Source organism: Solanum stenotomum, chromosome 6 (assembly GCF_019186545.1).
Source record: "Solanum stenotomum isolate F172 chromosome 6, ASM1918654v1, whole genome shotgun sequence".
Classification (NCBI taxonomy): Eukaryota; Viridiplantae; Streptophyta; class Magnoliopsida; order Solanales; family Solanaceae; genus Solanum; species Solanum stenotomum.
Window position 1 is genome coordinate 47,697,096 of NC_064287.1, and position 14,940 is coordinate 47,712,035.

The window sequence follows — 14,940 nt, forward strand, 5'->3', positions numbered from 1 at the left end:
ATTGACACCCGTGGTCTTGTAAGTCTGGATGTTGAGACTAGATGGAACTCGACATACACAATGTTGGATAAAGCTTTGAAATTTGAAAAAGCTTTTACAAGAATGTATGTGGATGACCAAAATTATCAAAAGCAATGTCGAGAAATAAGTACAACAACAAAAAATCCATCAACAGATGATTGGAAGAATGTGAAAGCTTTTGTGAAGTTTCTTAATATTTTCTATCAGGCAACTTTAAAATTTTCGGGCAGCTCATATTCTACTTCTCACTCTTTCTTTCATGATTTTTTCAATCTCCGAAATGATATTATCAAGTATACTAAACATGATGATCTCATTTTGGTTGATATGCCAACAAGAATGAAATCCAAGATGGATAAATATTGGGGTAAGTTTGAAAGTATGAATATGTTACTGATGGTTGCTGTTGTGTTGGATCCTAGATACAAGATGCAATATGTAGAGTATATTCTTTCTATTGCATATGGCTCTTTGATGGGAAGATTAAAGTCTCAAGATGTGAGAGATGTTTTGAATCTCTTATATAATCACTACAATTGCTCTTGTTCCGAAGATCCTAACGAAAATATTGAAAATGATAATTGTGTGATGGGTGAATCTAGTGATTTGTTGCAATCTCAGTGGGAGAAACACATGAATAAAGAGGGATTTGTTGTAAAAAAATCTGATCTGGAAATATACTTGAAAGATGATGTAGTGAAGATCAATGATTTTAATATTTTGAGTTGGTGGAAAGTTTCGTCCAGTAGATACCCAATTGTTGCGAAAATTGCTAGGGATATCCTTTCTATTCCTATTTCTACTGTTGCATCTGAGTCAGCTTTTAGTGCAGGTGGTCGAATTCTTAATAGTTATCGAAGTTCTTTATCTCCAAAAACGGTAGAAGCGCTTATTTGCACTCAACAATGGCTACGATCGCCTTCTAAAGAATGCAAGCTTGAAGATATATTAGAGGAAGTCCAAAAAATTGACGAAATTGAAGAAGGTAACTTTATATATTCTAATTGTTATTAAAATGATTCTCTGCTTTTGAATTTTATTTAGTATTCAATTTGTTTCAGTTGTTTCAGAATACCCCGACTCACCTTTGAGGATTGATTAGCCAGTTGATGTACTTTAATTTCACTACATGGAACAAAGGTATTAGTTTATTCTTTTGTGATTGTTAATTACCTAATTACTGTTTGCTCTAAATAGCAATAAGAACTAAGGACTAAACATCAACCTAGTTAATATGTTGCTAATCAGCTTAATTGATTTGTATTGTCTACTTTGCAGATGCAGGCTATGGTTTTTGGAAAATATGTAAAGAAGATCTCACTTCAAAAATGTTTTGTTCCTCTAGGTACAAGGTCCTAGGTTGTAATTAATGATGGTGTAGAATTTAAAGACTTGAATGTAAATAACTCGTATTAACTTTTGATGACAATATTTTGACTATGCAAAAATTGTTTAAGTCACTATGTTACTTTCATGAATTTCTCTAATGTATAATGAATCACTCTTGATTATTGATATTATTTTATGATTTGTCCAAAATAGTAATAGTAGTAATTTTTTGAGAATTTGTGTTCCAAATAGAATGGAGAATTGCCTATTGAACTCATGGGCTTGCAATGCCAAAAGAAACTACTGAATGCTTTTCTAGGATGAAAAATCATGTTAGTGTTCAACGTTTTTTTTAAATCACTGAAAGAACACTAGTTCTTTAGTCTTTATAAAATAAACTCGAATAACCCGAGAAAATCGAATAACCCGAAAAAACCCGAGATTGAAAAAACCCGACTATTATTGGTTTGGTTTGGTTTATATATATTTTAACCCGATACAAATGGTTTGGTTTGATTTTTAAAAAACCCGAACCAACCCGGTAATGTACACCCCTACTTTTAGTGTGGAGTGTGGATTTGTAATATCTTATTATTTATATTTTATTAAATGATTTATTATATATATCGAAAAGACGAATAATTTAATCAAATATAAAATTAATTTAATCGATAAGTCTATTGGGCACCCACAAACTTTAAATCCTGGATCCACCACAGTCTACTAGCCTTCTTTCCAATGCAGCCAATCGTTTGTTAATATGAGTTCGAAGCAAAAGATTGTGATCGATTTACTAGAGACACTACAAGCTATTAACGTGTAATGAGACTTGTGACAGTTATTTTTTGGCCAGTTTTGACGGCCTTAATGATGGCCCGTCACTTAGACGACAACAGAACGATAAACTTTTTCGATTTTGAATTTTATTGAGGATACTTTCGTCCTAAAATCTTTGAAAAGTTATCTAAATGACTTTAACCGTGTAGGAGGTTTAGATAATCAGTTTTTCATCATACAAAACCCTCTCATTCTCTCCTAAACTTTAACGTTAAAAAATTCTCAAGAAACACCAAGCTAGGATTCCAAGAGTCCTCTCCAAGTTCCGTGACCCTCATAACTAAGTTGTATTTACTTTCAAATATTCTACAAAATTTCTAGAATCCAAATTAGATTTTTTACAAAATTCATGAACTTTTCTTCATCATTAACTAATAGTTGCACTGATTATTGTTTATATGGAATTTTTTATCAAACTAAGCCATTATTTAAACCAATTCATCAAAATAATACGTTTTTATTTTTTTACAAAACTAGTATAAACGTATTTCTTGAGTAACGTTTTAGGATATTTTTATTTTAAAAATTCAACGGACAAAAACTGATGGAATTGACGACGTTAAATGAATAAACGTACTCTTGAGTAACGTTTTAGGTGTAAAACGTTACTCACAAGTACGTTTATTGAGAATTCAATCACGGACCACTGAATCCAATCCTACAAATGCAAATGGCCAATTGGTCTTGATGTACTTTCTCCTAATTCTGAAAACGCAATTCCTACAAATCATGAAATCTCATCTCATACACATTCATGAAATCTCATACCATAAATCTCAACATAAAACTCATCTCATACCATAAATATAGTTGCATGAAATCAATAATCGTAGTGAATTCTCCAATGAGTAATAAAACTTGTTGCTTTACAAAAGTCTCCATTTACATTTATGATAACTCTCTGCGACAACCAACTGTTCCTCTATGCATGTTACGATAAATATTCTACAGTAAAGAGAGGTAAGATGGCAATTGAAGACAGAGTCCGGAGCCAAAAGGGCAATTTTTTTTCTTCAAAAAACAAAAACAGCATATTAAAAAAAATTAGCCAAAAGGGTAAAATCGCTCCTGACGGAGCGATTTTCTTCTAACAAAAATTGGCATCGTTCCGTTAAAAGAAATAAAAATAGCTGCTAAGGCTGCGATTTTCTCAAAAAAAATAATTCTTTTTCTCTTTAAAATAGTTGTTATAGCAAGGTTTTTATTAAAAAAAATTAAAAGTAAAATCGCTCCTATAGCAGCGATTTCTTTTTAAGGAATTAAAAAGAAATTAAAAAATACATAAATCGCTGCCCTGGCAGCGATCTTATGAATTTTTATTTAAAAAAAAAATAAATTGCTATGGCATCGTTTTAATCAAAAAAAAAAAAAAAGTAGAAGTTGATTCGCTGCCATTCAAGTGATTTAAAAAGTAAGAAAATAATTTAGTATTTTGTAAATTCAAAATGAAAATAAATATGTAAGTACACTGCATATATATCATAACTATATTATAATAAATAATTAATTTGACCTATAGCAGCATTTAACTTCAAAGGAATTTATTTTTTTTAATCAAAAGGCTGCCATAGCGATTTTTAAAGAAAAAACAATTCTCATAAAATCGCTGCTAAGACAGCGATTTATTTAATTTTTTTTTAATTTCTTAAAACAAATCGCTGATTTTACTTTTAAATTATTATTATTTTTATAAAAACGCTGCTATTGCAGCGATCTTAAAGAAAAAAGTTTTTTTTTTTATAGAAAATCGCTGCTAAGGCAGCGATATTTATTTCAACCGACGGCGTCAATTTGTCAAAAGAAAATCGCTCCATTTGGAGCGATTTCACCCTTTTGGTTAAAAAAAAATTGATGTGCCGTTTTTTTTGTTTTTCGATGGAAAAAAACTGTCATTTTGACTCATTGAACAGAACTGGTCACTCCATTTGCATTTGCAGGATTGGATTCATTGGCCCATGATTGGATTCTCAATAAACGTACTCGTGAGTAACGTTTTAGGTGTAAAACGTTACTCAAGAGTATGTTTATTCATTTAACGTCGTCAGCTCCGTCAGTTTTTGTCCGTTGAATTTTTAAAATAAAAATACCGTAAACCGTTACTCAGAAATANATTTTCTAATATTAGTATGTGTATATGTTATTTAAAAATAATAATTGAAAATAATAGTGTAGAAACTACAAATATTTACTCCATCCCAAAGTAATCGGTATTGTAATATATGTCTCGTAACTTCTAAGTAAAGATCTTAATCATTCTCCGTATGTGTATAGGTTTGAATCCAATGATTTTTTAGTTGTATATGTATGTTAGGGTTCATTCCGAAGTGTGGGAAGTACATCATATGTGACTTAGGGACATAAGGGACTTTTAGCACTAAGTCGAGTTCAAAGTCTAATTTCTACCGGTTAAGTTTTTTACATGAGATCATACAAGGGTCAACTTCAAATGACTATATCTCTCAAATATTAATAGTTAGGTGACCTATGACCCACCAAATTAAATTTCTACGAGCCTTCTTTCCAACGCTGCCAATCGTTTGTTAATCTGAGTTCGAAGCAAAAGATTATGATCGATTTACTAGAGACACTACAAGCTATTAATGTGTAATGAGACTTGTGACAATCTTTTTTTGGCCAGTTTTGACGGCCTTAATGATGGCCCATCACTTAGACGACAACAGAACGATAATTTTTTCGATTTTGAATTTTAATGAGGGTACTTTCATCCTAAAATCTTTGAAAAGTTATCTAAATGACTTTAAGCGTGTAGGAGGTTTAGATAATCAGTTTTTCATCATTCAAAACCCTCTCATTCTCTCCTAAACTTTAACGCTAAAAAATTCTCAAGAAACACCAAGCTAGGATCCAAGAGTCCTCTCCAAGTTCCGTGACCCTCATAACTAAGTTGTATTTACTTTCAAATATTCTACAAAATTTCTACAATCCAAATTAGATTTGTTTTACAAAATTCATGAACTTTTCTCCACCATTAACTTATATTTGCACTCATTATTATTTATATGTTTCAAAAAAGAAAAAAGGACAAGAAGTGTATGAGCATTGACAACAAATGAAAAACGTTACCTCGGGAATATAGTGTTATGAAATCTTTTTCATATCAATTTCAGGCATGATTATTTACAAAACTATTTATGGTAGTGTTATTTATGTGAGAGTTCATTTCTTTCTTTCTATATATATTTTCCGAAAAATCAGTAAAACATGACAACATAAAGTTAAATATTTAACAACAAAAAAAAACTTGAATTATAGCAAAATATTTTTAAAACAAAAAAACCAAATTAATGTCCAGATGCACGCTTTTACACTCGAGATTTATGATTTTACGTCTTGACTTATATATCCCTCAAATTCTATGACATATCATAATGAATCTACACTTTTAATTTTTCCGTGGAACATTTTTTATCTCCTCGAAACTGACCTTGAAAACGCTTTTGAAAACACTGATCGATGCCAACACAAACTCCTATGTTGGATTCAAATCTTAGGACAAAAAACAAGATTTACATTATGGTAGGTTTGACATTCCTTCTCTGATATACATTAGCTAGATTACAAGGTTAGAGTACTTTGCTTTTGAATGAATTTTTTTTATTTGTCTAGCATCAATTTTTTAAACTTTGTCTTTTGATGATCAATTTAATAACTCAATTATGTGTTTCGGAGTTTCCCACTTTGAATATAATAGAAAAATATTATAATTAGCAAATAACATATATAATATAGAATTTGAGTAGAAATTAAAAGATTCATGTGAGCTGGTAAACGACGATATAAAAAAAAGTTCTCTTATAACTCAAACATGTATTAGGACTTGATGTTTGCTCTACTTTGTACCACAAATGCAAATTCCTCTAATACAATTTACTATAGATTTAGGAGGACATATGCTTATACAATCACTGTCTTTGCTGCAAGCACTCTTCTTCCTTATTTCAGGGGGACACAAACAAACTCCAGCAACACAATGCATACTTTCACCTCCACAAGCGGTAGGATTACAATCTTTTGATGTTTGACACTCTGGTTGTCGTTCCAACGCCATACATGATGGTGAACCTACGAAAACCAAAAGAAAAATTAAGATATATTTATCGAAATTTAACATTCAATATATTATCTTCAATCGCTAATCAAATTCAAATAGAAACTATGTATTTGTCTATTATACATGACATTAATCAGAATTACATGATAAAGACTTCAACTAGGGGTATGAAGGGGTTCATCTAAATTCCCTTCATATAAGAAAATCACATTCTATGTATACAAATATAAAATTTCATATATATATATATATATATATATAGACAATGAACCCTTATGGTGAAATTCCTGTTGTGTGTGTGGGGGGGGGGGGGNGGGGGGAGGGGAGGGAAGTCTTACCTAACAAAATTAACAAGGCAATAAGAGAGAGCAAAACAATTGATGTGTTCTCCATTTTGTATACTATATCTCAATAGACAATGGTATTATTTTTTTTCTTTGTGTATTTGTATGCAATAAATAGGGAGATATATATAGGGAGAGATGGTGCAACAACTTTCCTCAAATATTGATAGATTCCAAAATAAATTAAGTGAAATTAGCTAACTTATAATTTGGAATGTGGGAATGAAAACAATTCTAGATTTACTAGTGTTTAGGATTTTATTTTTAATTTAAGATATATTTGAAGTCAACACTACTTTGACCATTTTATTATTTGGTAAAAAGAATTATATCTGGTCAAAAGAATTTGATTATATGAATATTAGCTTTATATGTTACCATTCATATGCTATTAATTTTGGTCAAATATCTAGTGGTCAAACATTTCACTTGATTTGGTAGAGGGAATTTTCCGTAATTGATAATTAAAATTGTGCATTGTAGCAAACTATTAATTCAAAATAAATATTATAACCATAGTTTCATATAATTCCAATTCACAACAAACTCTCTTGCCATTCGCCTCTCTCCCTAAATCTCGCTCGCCACTCTCCCTGAATCTCGCTCGGGGCTCTCCCTCGCCTCTCTCATGTTATACAAACACGAATGTATAAATTGTGTTTGTGTTTGTATAAAACGAGAGGGACTATATACGAATACAAATACATATATAGCCGTCCTATACACTTATGATTATATATACAAATATAAATCGTCCCCTACCCAGTTCTATTTTGCCTTTCTCTCTCTTGCTTTATACAAAAGACAATGTATAACTTTTGTTTGTATAAAGCGAGAGAGATTTGATATAAATACAAATGTTTTAACTCGATTCAATTGTAAACATATTCAAACTTTATGCAGATATACAAATATAATCATTGATACATATACATAGTAGTTACATATATACAATTATCCAACCGATATACATATACAATTCACATCTCCCACTCTCGGTCCTCTCTTGCTCGCCTATCGCCTAATCTCGCTCGTCACTCTAGCCTAACACAAGAACATATACATATACAAACACAATTGTCATAAACACAGATGCCCAATTTATACATGTGATTTTATACAATCAGATGTTACCTGTGATTTTATACGATCAGATGCTCCATAGCAAATATAGTTTGCTATGGAGCACAAATAGGAAAATTGTAGCTATAGAGTGCTAAAATGATTTTTATGTTTGTTATTCCTAAAATTACTTTAATTATTATTTGTTTAGTTTCTCACCTGATATTCGAAGCCAAACATTGAAATCTCGACTAAATCTGAATCACACTGCAAGGCCATTTGAAGGTCTCTATGACCGTTTACTACATGTTCAAAATTTGATTTGGTAATTTAAATTTATCTTACTTGCCGATTGGTTTTCAATGGCCTTTATGATCTTTCTACCTTTTTAAAGGTCATGTTTGAGACGTTTGAATACAATATCACTTTTAATATTTGCATTAAACTTAGGAATAATTCTTTACTAATATTTTAACATTTAAAGTAATTAAAAATATAGGTTCTTAAAAAAATATTATTAGGAATATTCCAACATTAACAAGACTATTGAATGATTTTTTCATGAAATAATCAATCATTTGGTTTTTTTCTTTTCTTTTTTTTATCCAAGAAGTGTTGAATATTCAATCTTATCACATATACACCTATACTTGTTTTCAAATACTTGGGGACATGAAGGTTTTTTTTAGTATCATCACTATCACTATTAATTGTAAATTTAGATAAATTGAACTGTTAATAATCGAACACTATATAATTAACTAAAAGTTTAAATCAATAATAATCTTGATTCAAAATTCGCAATTTTTGTTTCTTCAATTGTCTTCAAATATTCTTTGAAATTTTATCAACAAGTTCAATAAAAAAATTACGCTTAAACATTTAAAATACTAATAGGAAAAAATGCATATAAAAAGCTCAAGTAAGATTTAAACTATGAACCTCAAAGGGTACACTAGTAACCAAGACTGTCAAATCATACATTGAACTATCTTAATTTCATTTTTATGCTTTTTTAAGCATTGTCATGAGTGTCACACAATACCTCTTTATTTAATACACATTCATTTTTAATGATATCTTTATCGTTTTCAAATCATAAATTTGCTCTGAACTGAGAGGAAGAAAGACTAAACAACTATTGTACTTTAATAAGAAAAAATGTTTTTGTATACCTCAAACACGTCTTAATTTTGGCTTTAACAATCATTACAAAAGCAAAATCCAGAAAAACAATATGCAGTACATTTAGGTAGACATGTGTTTATACAATCGTTGCCTTTTTTGCAAGAAATTAAATCCTTCCTTATAAAACCACCATACGCACACACAAACTTCCTTGATACAAACCATAATTCCACCATCGATGCACGATGCAGGATCACAATCTTTTGCGATTTGACACTTTTGATCTTCATGTCCTGACACCATACATGATGGTGAACCTATGAAAATGGAAGAAGGGTTAAAATCAATAATTAAAATAATATTTATTTTCATATTACCATTACTATATTGTAAAAATATTGTTCAATCTATTATTAACAAAATTTAATAACTAATAATGAACAAGATGAGAAAAATGAGAATGAAGGAAGCGGGAGAGGCAAGAAAGAGAGAAAAGGAAGAAACCTAAAAATAGTGAATACAATAGTTGATTCCTTCTTCATCTTCAACATAATTAAGATTTATTTATCGAAATTAAACATTCAATATATTATCTTCAATTGCTAATAAAATTCAAATAAAAACTATGTATTTGTCTATTATACATGACATTAATTAGAATTGCATGCTAAAGACTTCAACTAAGGGTTCATCTGAATTACCTTCGTATAAGAAAATTGCATTCTATGTATACAAATATAAAATTTCATATACATGTGTGTCTATATATATATATATATATATAATAGACAATGAACTCTTCTGGTGAAATCCATATTGTCTTACCTAACAAAACTAACAAGGCAATAAGAGAGAGCAAAACAATTGATGTCTTCTTCATTTTGTATGCTATATCTCAATAGACAATGATGTTACTGTTTTTCTTTCTGTATTTGTATGCAATGAATAGAGAGATATATACAGGGAGAGATGGTGCAACAACTTGCCTCAAATATTGATAGAATCCAAAATAAATTAAGTGAAATTAGCTAACTTATAATTTGGAATGTGGGAATGGAAACAAATCTACATTTGCTAGTGTTTTGGATTTTATTTTTAATTTAAGATATATTTGAAGTCAGGACTACTTTGACCACTTTATTATTTGGTCAAAAGAATTTGATTATATGAATATTAGCTTTATATGTTACCATTCATATGCTATATATTAATTTTGGTCAAATATCTAGTGGTCAAGCATTTCACTTGATTTGGTAGAGGGAATTTTCCGTAATTGATAATGAAAATTGTGTATGGTAGCAAACTATTTAATTCAAAAATAAATGTTGATTTGTTTTTCATCTTTTGTACAATTATATTGTATCTCAATGACAATTTTTTAAAATTGTATATTGATTCACAACACAAGTCCTGATATATATAGAACATAGATGGTATGACAACTTATCATTTGATTGCACTCCATAAATTGTTAAATTTGTTGATATGGTCAAGAACACATTAAATACAAAAGTTGAAAAAAGAAAATTTAATTACTATTTGTACTTATTAATTAGTGCTTAAATAAGAATTAGATTTATCAAATCCATATTAATATGAGTTCATAATGTTTATAGAATTCTAACATAGGTTTATGTAGCGGTCTAACTTAATATACTACGATACAATAATAACTTGGTTCGAAGACATTTACATATAGATAATAAGTGAATTTTTATAATTAGCCAAATATTTTGTTTTTAGTTCTAGAGGTCCAAATTCAATTTTGAGACTTCTTGGATTTTGTAAATGAACTATAGGACTGGTTTTGAGAGTTTTGGTGCAAGTTAGCCTGAATTTTATCGCAAAATATGAAATAATTATTTTTAAAAGATAGAAAGTGTAACAACCTTGGTACTTAAGGTCAATTTGAGTTCTAGAAGTCCGAATTGGATACCTTCAATTTTATGCTTGTTTAAGCCGTGTATGTCATGAGTGCCACACGACACCTCTTTATCTAATACTGATCTATTTCTGATGATCTTCAAATCATGGATTTGGTCTAAATTGAGAGGGAGATGGTGAAAGAATTGATTTGACAAACTAAACTTTTATTGTATTTTTAATAAGATAAAATATTATCTTGTACATCAAACATATCTTAATTAACTTTGGCTTTAACATCCAGTACAAAAGCAAACTCCAGACAAACAATTTGCAATACATTTAGGAGGACATTTGCTTTTACAATCATTGTCTTTTTTGCAAGAAATTGCATCCCTCCTTATAAAACCATCATTTGCAAGGTGTGTTGTTCCCATGTTGCACACACAATCTTCTTCGAAACAAACGATAGTTCCATTTTTGCACGATGTAGGATTACAATCTTTTGCAGTTTGACACTTTTGATCTTGTCCTGACACCATACGTGATGCTGAACCTATGAAAATGAAAGAAGGGTTAAAATCAATAATTAAAATCATATTTATTTTCATGTTACCATTACTATATTGTAAAAATATTCAATCTATTATTAACAAAAGATACTGACTAATAATGAACAAGATGAGAAAAATGAGAATGAATGAAGTGAGAGAGGCAAGAAAGGGAGAAAAGGAAGAAACCTAACCTAATAAAATGAACACAAAACTAATAGTGAACACAATCGTTGATTCCTTCATCTTCAACATGATATCTTAAATCTCAATGATAGTCTTTTTATTTAGTATAATATGAATTCACAACACTGGTCCTAGTATATATATATATATATATATAAAAGTATAAAAGTGGTGCAACAACTTACCAATTGAATACAATCAATAAATTTCTAAATCTAGAAGATATGGTCAATCAACAAATTCAATTCAATCAACTTCCTTGGACACCCAAAGACTATTTAAGGACAAAAATTAAAGGTTACTTTCCATTATTACCTATTTTATTAAGTAAAGTAGTTAAGAACCTCATTAAAATGAAGGATAAATATAGAAAAAATGTCTCAACAATTCTTTATAATTTTGAAAATTTTATTTATTTTAAATCATAAAAAAGTCTCTATAATTCATTTAATATGGACTAAAGGGAATAATTAAATTTGTGAGGAAATGCACTGTCACGATCCAAAAATGGACGTGATGGCACTTGTCTTATCCCACCAAGACAAGTCAGCCTAAAACTCAACCATTACAATAAAATGCGGAAATTTCATAATCAACTCAAAAAATACCCTCAAAATCTTGTTGTCACGTGTACAAGCCTCTAAAGTATTATAATTGATTCAAAAGAAAAACACACGTCTCAAATGACCTTGTTTCTAGAATAGAACAAGATCATAAATAGGAGTAAGAAGATTTGCTGAGATGACAAACAACTACCTCACAAATCTCCAAGAAGCCTCGGAAAATAAGGGAATGGAAAGTATCACAAAATCTAAACTCGTAACCTACAAAAAATTGTAGAAGCAAGGGGTGAGTACCAAACCACACGGTACTCAGCAAGTAAACTTCCAAACACAAGCTAAGGGAGTAGAATGCAGGTACTCCTTTACACACCAACCGAACCTCCACAACTACAACCTGCATAAAACCAGCCCAACCTAACAGTTCACAATTTACAAAGCACATAACTCAATACCAACGCTCTAACAATTTCATATCCTCAGCAACAACACTCTAACAATTTCATATCCTCAATAACAACACTCTAACACTTGCATATCTTCAACAACAACACTCTAACAATTGCATGTCTTCAACAACAGACTCAATATCAGTCACAAGTTCCACAGAAATGCACTCACAAGATCAACAACACGCAAGATCAAGTTCACCAATAATAAAGAAGTGCAATGCAATGAAATGCAATGTCAAGTATAGTGATGCATGTTTGACCTAACGATACACACCCGCTGTCTCTCAGTCTGGGATCTATGGGGGATATATTTGTCCATGCATCCATCGCGGTGTGCGATACGACCCTCGATAATAGTAACCATCGCGGTGTGCGATACGTCCCTCGAAATATAGTATCCATCGCGGAGCGCGGCGCGCGACACGTCCCTCGAAATATAGTATCCATTGTGGTGCGCGATACATCCCTCGAAATGGTACATCCTCTTTAATTTCTTATTTTATCTCAATTCACATAACACTCGTCACAACCATATCTCAGAATAATGCAAATGACATGTTCACACAAATAATGAGGAGATGACCATTTTCATAACATTGCACAATTCACAACAACACAATCATGATACAACATCAACAATGATTAACAAGTCTTTCGAACCATTCTCAACACATCACACACAAACAATTAATCACATTGCCTTTTATTACCCCTTTTTCATTATTAGAATTAATCAATGTGGACAAGTCAACCCATCACCAAGTCTCATTACCCCCAAACACATATTACAAGGAAATACATGAATTTCATACACTTAACAAGGGTTTAGAAATCCACTTGTCTCAAATGAGTAAATGATCAAAATTGTACTTTATGTTTGAGTAAAGGATCAAAGTAATCCTTGTGTTTTAACATGAAGCACTAATAGTCCTCCATGTTTCAACAATTGGTACACTTTCGATACTCTTGCAAACAACCGTCAAAAATCTAACGGTGCTTTCTTTGACACGTGAGAAAAATTTCCACCATTGCCAACTAAATCTTCCTTTTCTTTTCCTTCAGATATCCATAATTCCATAACTTTGATTCCCCTGTGAAACAAATAAAATCATAATAATGACTGATATTTGGAGAAGTAAAACTTATTTAGTTGCATTTGTTGTTTTTGAAGAATGTATCTCCCTTCAATGGAAGTCTGCGACAAGAGAGTAAAATCAGTCTTTATGGTCATAGAGTCTTCTTCTATGTCCTCTGTGATAGATTGTTTAAACTCGAGAAGGGTGCTATACATATTGGTGTCTTGTTTATCTGCAAGCAAGTTTCTTGCACATGAGGTGCTCGATCAATTGTGCCCAGTGATAATTTAGCTTTGGTCCATTTTACTTGTTCCAATTATGACGGATACATTCTAAATATTAGTAAGCTCGAAGAAGCACGCCAAAATTTAGAGAAGCCTGGAAGTTGAAGAGAAAGCGATTAGGAAAAATTCAATATTCTATCTTTTCTTGTTTGCAATGTAATTAGTAAGCTCGAAGAAGCATATGTTTTTCTCGTAGTATAGGAAAATGTATCTTTTTATTTTTGTGATGTAATGGATTTGATACGTAATGTATGTTTGATTTCAATTTGTTGAGAAGTTGGCTTGAAATTTTTGATATTATATGTGTTGATGGTGCAAAACTACATCAGATTTGTACTAGAACGAACAATACTAAAATTTTAGTAAACCTTTATCAAAACCGTAGCAGAGCACCAACAATGTGTCAAAATAGCTCCAAAAATTCATCAAAATAACATTAGAATTGCACCTAAATAGTACTGACAATGAACCAAAATAACTGGACGAAATTCACACTAATACAACACTATGGTTGCACCAACATAGCAGTAGAAAAGATCCAAAATTACACCGGAAAAGTATCAAAACAACATTTGAATTACACCAAAAGCAGCATCACAATGGCCTTTAAATCAGCATTAAACTTGCATCAACACCACCACCAGAAAGCACTAGAACTGCACCAAAAAAAGCAACAAAAAATCACCGTAACAACAGCAAAACAGCTCCAAAACTGCACGAGAAAAGCTCCAAAAATAGAATCCAAAATTGCACCAAAATAGCAGCACCATATTCGCACTAAAACAACACAAAAATTGCACCAAACAGCACCAGTTTCGCGCAGAAACTACACCAAAAAAGAAAAGAAATTGAAAAACAATAGCAAAATATAGTTTAAACATGAAAAGCACACAATGATCCATTTTTTTACCCAAAAAAGTTGTATTTTCTTATAATGTAACTCCACTTTGTTGGGTTTGTTGTGAATTTTCCCAAGAAGAATTCATTTCTTCTCCTTGTCCTACTTTTCTCTGTTTCATATTTTCTTGTTAAACTTCCGAACATCTCCGTCTAACCTCAAAAGCACAATATATATAAATATTTATATATACTTTATATTAGCTAAAGATAATTAAATGATAAAATAAGTCAAAAATGATGTTAAAAGATAGTACATGTAGTTTATCACGAACAGA